This window comes from Vulpes vulpes, chromosome 1 (genome assembly GCF_048418805.1).
Source record: "Vulpes vulpes isolate BD-2025 chromosome 1, VulVul3, whole genome shotgun sequence".
Classification (NCBI taxonomy): Eukaryota; Metazoa; Chordata; class Mammalia; order Carnivora; family Canidae; genus Vulpes; species Vulpes vulpes.
The window spans coordinates 125,390,418-125,397,695 of record NC_132780.1 but is presented as its reverse complement, the minus strand read 5'-3'; the positions used below and the strand labels follow the sequence as shown (position 1 = coordinate 125,397,695).

The 7,278-nt window shown below is 39.2% G+C and overlaps 1 pseudogene; it reads left to right on the top strand.

Moving 5' to 3' along the window:
- The first annotated feature begins 354 nt into the window (after positions 1-354).
- LOC112913828 (U6 spliceosomal RNA) lies at positions 355-455 on the top strand (annotated as a pseudogene).
- The last annotated feature ends 6,823 nt before the right edge of the window (positions 456-7,278 follow it).

Sequence of the window (7,278 nt, the reverse complement as noted above, 5' to 3'; positions counted from 1 at the left end):
GGCTGACGCTGTCAGTAGAGCATGTGACTCTTGATCTCAGGGTCATAAGTTCAAGCCCCATATTAGGTGTTAGAGTTTACTTAAAAAACAAACAACAGACAAAAATCATTAAAAACCCAATAGATATGTGGGCAAAGGAGATGCACAGATGACTGACAAAGGAGAAAGCGCAAGAAGACACATGGTATAAAAAATATTAATTCTCGCGTACTGCTCACGAGAAGGGAGATTACCACTGTCTGGGGACCAAGCATCTTGCACGTGTTCTTATTTCATCCTCACAACCATAAGCATGTTAGATATCATAATCCCCATGAGTAAACTTGATGTTCACAAGGGTTAGCTAGCTTGTTGACCAGTATCACTTGGTGTGCTCACTTGGAATTATGTAGAGAAGATTAGCATGGCCCCTGTGCAAGGATGACCAATATCACTTGCCAACACTGGAACTGAAAGACCAGGGTCCTTTATCCACTAAACTCTGCCTCTAGTGATGGGCATAAATCAAACCAAACTCTTTTCCACCTCTGAAATTAACAAAACCTAATGCTAATGAGAACATGGTGGAAAGGTCTTTCTCATGAGGGACTGCGGGTGAGTAAATCAAAAAACCCTTTACCATCTGTCAGCACTTATTAAGAGCCATAAGAATTTGATTTCCATTGACCCATTCATTTCACTTTTGGAGAATCTTCTCTTAGGGAATAATTCAATATATGGAAAGCATTATGGGCAAAAAGATGTTCATCAAGGATTTACAAGAGTGAGCAATTAGAAACAACCTAAATGTCTAGAATTATCTAATTAAATTGGCAAATGCTTACTTTCCTCCTAATGGACTACCATATATAGCCATTATAACCATGCTATAAATACAGTGAGGGAAAATGTTCATATTGTTTTTTTAAAAACCTTTTTAAAAAATTACAGCTGAAATACAATAAATACTATATTAGTTTCAGGTGTATAACATAGTGATTCAACATTTCTATACATTATGGAATGATAAGTACAAGTTACCATCTGTCACCATATGGTGTTATTACAGTATTATTGACAATATTCCCTGTGACTTACTTATTTTATAACTGGGAGTTTGTACCTCTTAATCCCCTTCACCTATTTTGCCCATCCCTCACCCTCCCTCCCATCTGGCAACCACCAACTCTCTGTATTTATGAGTCTGTTTATTTTTTGTTTATTTATTTGTTTTTTTAGATTCCACAAATAAATGAAATGGTATGGTATTCATCTTTCTCTGACTTATTTCACTTAGCATAATACCCCCCAGGTCCATCCATGTTGTCACAAATAGCAAGATCTCATTATTTTTTATGGCTGAGTAATATTCTGTTGTGTATATATACCACATTCTCTCTATCCGTTCATCTAGTGATAGATACTTACGTCACTTCCGTATTTTGACTATTGTAAATAATGCTGCAGTAAACATAAGGGCGCATACGTCTTCTTGAATCAGTATTTTGGCTGTCTTTAGGTAAATATCTAGAAGTGGATTCACTGGATCAGATGGTATTTCTATTTTTAATTTTTTGAGGAACCACCATACTGTTTTGCGTAGCGCCCGCACCAATTTACATTCCCACCAACAGTCCACAAGGGTTCCTTTTTTATTTATGAGCCTCATCAACATTTTTTTTTTTTATTCTGACTGGTGTGAGGTGATATCTTACTGTATTTTTTATTTGGAGCTCCCTGGTGATTAGTGATGTTGAACATTCTTCATGTATCTGTTGGCCACCTGTATGTCTTCTGTGGCAAAATATCTCTTTGGGCAGGTCCTCTGCCCAGTTTTTAATCAGAATGATTGTTCTCTTTTTAGTGATGAGTTACATGACTTCTTTATATATTTTGGATATTAACTCCTTATCAGATATATCATTTGTGAATATCTTTTCTTATTCAGTAGGTTACCTTTTCATTTTGTTGGTGGTTTCCTACATTATGTGAAAGCTTTTAATTTGATGTACTCTCAATTCTTGTTTTTGCTTTTGTTGCCCTTGCATAAGGAGGCAGATCCTTAAAAAAATATTGCTGAGGCTGATGTCCGAGAGTTTATTGCCAATGTTTTCTATTAGAAGTTTTATGGTTTCAGGCCTCACATTTAGGTCTTTAATCCATTTTGTGTTTATGTTTGTGTATGGTGTAAGAAAGTGGTCCAAGTTTCATTCTTTTGCATGTAGCTGTCAAGTTTTCCCAGCACCATTTATTGAAGAGACTGTCTACCTTATTGCTTATTCTTGCCTCCTTTGTTATAGGCTAAATGGCTATATAAGCACGGGTTTACTTCTGGGCTCTGTATTCTGTTCCATTGATTTATGTGTCTGTTTTTGTGCCAGTACCACACTGTCTTGATTACTACAGCTTTGTAGCACAGTTTGAAATCTGGGATTGTGGTAACTCTGGCGTTGTTCTTCTTTTTCCTGTTTTCTTTGGCTGTTCAGGGTCTTTTGCGGTTCCACACAAATTTTAGAATTCTTTGTTCTATTTTTGTTGAAAAATACTATTGGTATTTTCATAGAGATTGCGTTGAATCTGTAGATTACTTTGGATAGTATGGACATTTAGTGATATTAAGTCTTCCATTTTATAAGCATCGACTATCTTTCCATTTAATTGTGTCATCTTTAACTTCTTTCATCAATGTTTTATAGTTTCAGAGTGTAGATCCTTTATTTCATTGATTAAATTTATTCCTAGTCATTTTATTCTTTTTAATCCTGTTAGAAATGGAAGTATTTTCTTAATTTCTTTCTATTCCATTATTAGTGTATAAAAACACTACAGATTTCTGTGTACCAATTCTGTATCCTGCAACTTTACCAAATTCATTATTAGTTATCAAATTCCTACAACCTCCTACGATACAAGTTGAGAACCACCTTATAACGAGAGGCATTGTTACGAACACTGCTAAGAGAAGAGATCTTAAAAGGTCTCATCACAAGAAAAAAGTGTATTTTTGTAACTATGCACAGGGATGGATGTGAACTAAATTTATTGTAGTCATCATTTCACGAGGGTAACCTATATCGAATCATTATATTGTACACCTGAAACAAGTGAAATGTTATATCCATTACACTTCATTGAAAAAAAAAAAAAAAGAAGAAGAAGACAAAGTCTCCAGAAAGAGAAGGCAGGTGAGTGGAGGGATTGAAAGGAGGGGAGGAGAGAACATCTGGTATAGTGGTTTAGGAATGTGGGATGAAGCTGACTGGGGACATGGAGTGGTATTGGACAAAGGCTGAGAACCGGGGACTTATGATGGCAGCAATCTTCATATAAAACAACTTCCCTGTGGGAGAACTCAGCAGTGGGTATTAGAGCAAGAAGGAGGCCAAGGTTGGCCCGGAATCAAGGTTTTGTTTGGCAGGTGGCACCAGTATGGGAGGGCACTGGCTAGAGGACTTTTCTATGAGTGATAGCTGATGGGTCTGGACTTAGAACCAGGAAAGGCTGGATGACAATGAAGGGCTGACCAAGGTGAATAGCTTTAATCCATAAAATATATAGAAAGCTCATGTGCTTACTACACTAAAGCTCATATACTAAAATATATAAAAAGCTCATATTCATACTATGAATAGCCCTTCCCTTAAAACAAAGAGACAGGGAGAAGGACAAACATTGTATGTTCTCATTCATTTGGGGAATATAAATAATAGTGAAAGGGAATATAAGGGAAGGGAGAAGAAATGTGTGGGAAATATCAGAAAGGGAGACAGAACATAAAGACTCCTGACTCTAGGAAACGAACTAGGGGTGGTGGAAGGGGAGGAGGGCCGGGGGTGGGGGTGAATGGGTGACGGGCACTGAGGGGGGCACTTGACGGGATGAGCATTGGGTGTTATTCTGTATGTTGGTAAATTGAACACCAATAAAAAATAAATTTATTATAAAAAAAGGACATGTAGTATATACACACAATAAAATACTACTAACCGGGATCCCTGGGTGGCGCAGTGGTTTGGCGCCTGCCTTTGGCTCAGGGCGCGATCCTGGAGACCCGGGATCGAATCCCACATCAGGCTCCCGGTGCATGGAGCCTGCTTCTCCCTCCGCCTGTGTCTCTGCCTCTCTCTCTCTCTCTGTGACTATCATAAATAAATAAAAAATTAAAAAAAAAATTTAAAAAAAAAAATAAAATAAAATACTACTAACCATAAAAAAAAAAGCAAAGAGACAAAAATCATGAACAAGAATTACAAATAACCTAACAAATATATGGAGTATGTTCACCCTCATAGTGGTTAAATCAATGAGAATTTAAATACTGAGGTATCATTTTTCACCTACCATAGTAGGAAAGAAAGCCTAATTTTTTTTTTCTTTTTGAGAGGGGAAGGAACGAGAGGGGGAGAGAGAGAGAGAGAGAGAGAGAGAGAGAGAGAGAGAGAGAGAGAGAGAGAGAGAGAGAATCCCAAGTAGGCTCCACACCCAGCATGGAGCTCCATCTCACGATCCAGAGATCATGACCTGAGCTTAAATCAAGATTCGAACACTTAACTGACTGAGCCCCCCAGGTGCCCAAGTCCAACTTTTAAAAATGAAAGTGCTTCATGCTGTTGAATGAGAGGAAAACTTCAGGGGTGTAAGTTAATGTGAATCTTTACGAAGATAACTTGGCCACAATTTCTACAAGCCTTGACATTTTTACCCCTTGAATTAGTAGTTTTACTGCCAGGAATTTATAAAGGAAATAATACAAAAGAAAAAAATTGAGAGAGAGAGACATCCTTCTCACTCCCTTGCTGGTCAACACTGCACTTGTATCCAAAGAACTAAGTCCAGTTAACCTTCAGGAATAATGAAATTTTAGGACCGTTAATGTCCTCTGAGGCTCTCTGTTCTCCAATTGATAGACATCACAATAAAATAAGCTTTCTCAGCCAACTTTTCCACAGAGCAGGTCAATCAAAATTTCCCTAACTTGATTGTAATTACTCCTGCATTTCTCTTCCTCCTCAGTTTCTAAAATTAGCTCTTTGGTTATCTCCCACTAGACTGTGAACTCCTCAAGGACAGAGATATCAGTCTTATTATCGGTCTTCTCTCCACCTCTACACCCTTTTGCTAACACTCACATGGCAGGTGCTTCCTAGATAGGCGCAGCATTGGCTTTCGTTTCAGCTGCACCCTCCTCCGTTATTCCCCATCCTCTACCCTCTTTGGCTTGTGCATTTGGCTGAAGATCAAGCTGGTCTCTTTGTTCAGTTAATTTGTTCTTAAGTGTCCTTGTGTGGATGTGCCAACACGTTGGCATATCCAAGATGCCATGTTTATTAATAGACTCTTGCGTCACACACCTTGAAGCAAGGTTCAGGGTCAATGGCTCTCTGGGTTTATCAGTATAATGAAGGGATGTGGCAACACGTGGGCAGTAAAACATGGTAGAGAATCAGTTGACTCATGAAAAGTTAAAACTGGAGAGGAGCTCAGGAAATTATGGGGTTGTTCCATTCTCTACTCCAATTTTGCAGAAAAGGAATCTGAAGATCAGAGAGGGGCAGATTTCCCAAGTTTACTGGTTCATGGAATGGTTGAGATAAGAGTCCAGGGTCTACACAGCTGGCGTATTATGATTTCCAGGGCACAAGTCATCCAAAGTATGTGTCAGGAGAACATGTGAGCTACAGAAGCGTATGAGAGAGGGAGGGCAAGACCAGAAAGCCCAGCTATGTTGAGTGACATAGTGGAACTTGATAGTGGAGGGAGAAGTTGCCAGTGATTCTGTGAGAGGGCCTGGTTGGAGAATAGGGACAGAGATGTGGGGCAGACGTAGACAGGTATCTAGATGAAATAGGAACAGCGTGGCATGATGAGTAGAGCATGGCCTTTGAAAGCTGGAATGTAGTCCTAGGGCTGTCACATATCCCCTTTTTACTGAACTTCTCTAAGACCCAAGTCTGTAGTCTGTAAAACTTGCCCATAGAACCGACTTCTCGGGGTTGGGTTAAAGGAGACCATGGATGTGTTGTGTTATTCAGCTTGGTACCTGGAGAGAGCTCTGGAAGATGGTGGTTTGTGACATTCTCATGGAGGGCAAGTCTTGTGGCCCTTTTGGGAGGTTAAAAGTGAACACTGTTCCCTACATCAATCTTCAGGACGCTTTCAGACAGGGTCCATCAGTCCCTTCCCTGACGGAGGACCTAACCCTATGGGGCTGATTGCACTCTATAGTGGGCTCAGCAAACTTCATCCTGTGGGCCAAGTTCAGCCAGCTGGCTGTTTTTGTAGGACCTACAAGCTAAGAGTGATTTTTACATTTTTTGATCACTAAAAAAAAAACAAAAACAAAAAACAAAAACATATTTTATAAAATGTGAAAATCACGTGGAATCCAAATTTCAGTGTCCATAAATGAAGTCTTATTGGCACACAGCCACACACATTGGTTCACATATTGGCTCTGGCTGCTTTCGTGCTACCATGGGACAGTCCAGGAGTCAAGACAGAGATTCCATCTCATTACTTCATATTGCTCCTCACACAACACACATCACAGTGATGCAGCTGGAACTTGACAGTGTTTCAAATGCCATGTGTATGGTCTTACCAGGACATTTTTTTTTCCTTTTTTAAATTACCAACGCATACCCATCACATCAAAACAAGAAAAGAAAAATGGATTTCAAATATCGTGCTTTTGAATCACAGTATGGATTATTTTGTTACCAAATTAGATGGCAAAGCATTACTAATTATGCAGTGATGTGATACGTGGGCTAAAACAATAGATTGTGTTACTATTACCAGACTAAGGACATATTACAATATTCCCAACTCACAGGAAAGTAACCATCAGAAAAAATAGGAACTTTTAAGTAGAATATTTCATTGCAGCAGAGTGTGTTCATAAAATTAATGAAAATGAAGCCACAATCAAAGCAAGTGTCCAAGTGGCTCATTTGTTAGCCAAGCAAGAAATGTTAATTAAATTGTGTTTGATTGGGGACGCCTGGGTGGCTCAGTGGTTGAGCGTCTGCCTTCAGCTCAGGGCGCGATCCCAGGATCTGAGTCCCACATTGGGCTCCCTGCAAGGAGCCTGCTTCTCCCTCTGCCTGTCTCTCTCTCTGTGTGTATCTCATGAATAAATAAATAAATCTTTTTAAAAAAGGACAGAAAAAGAAGTGTGTCCAGAGGAAAGATACCTATTTAACACTGTTTTCAGCAAGAACAGAGCTGAGAACACTGGGAAGAGCATCAATTGGCAATTAACAAGCACCTTTGAGTGGCTTTCCCTGGCTCTTGATA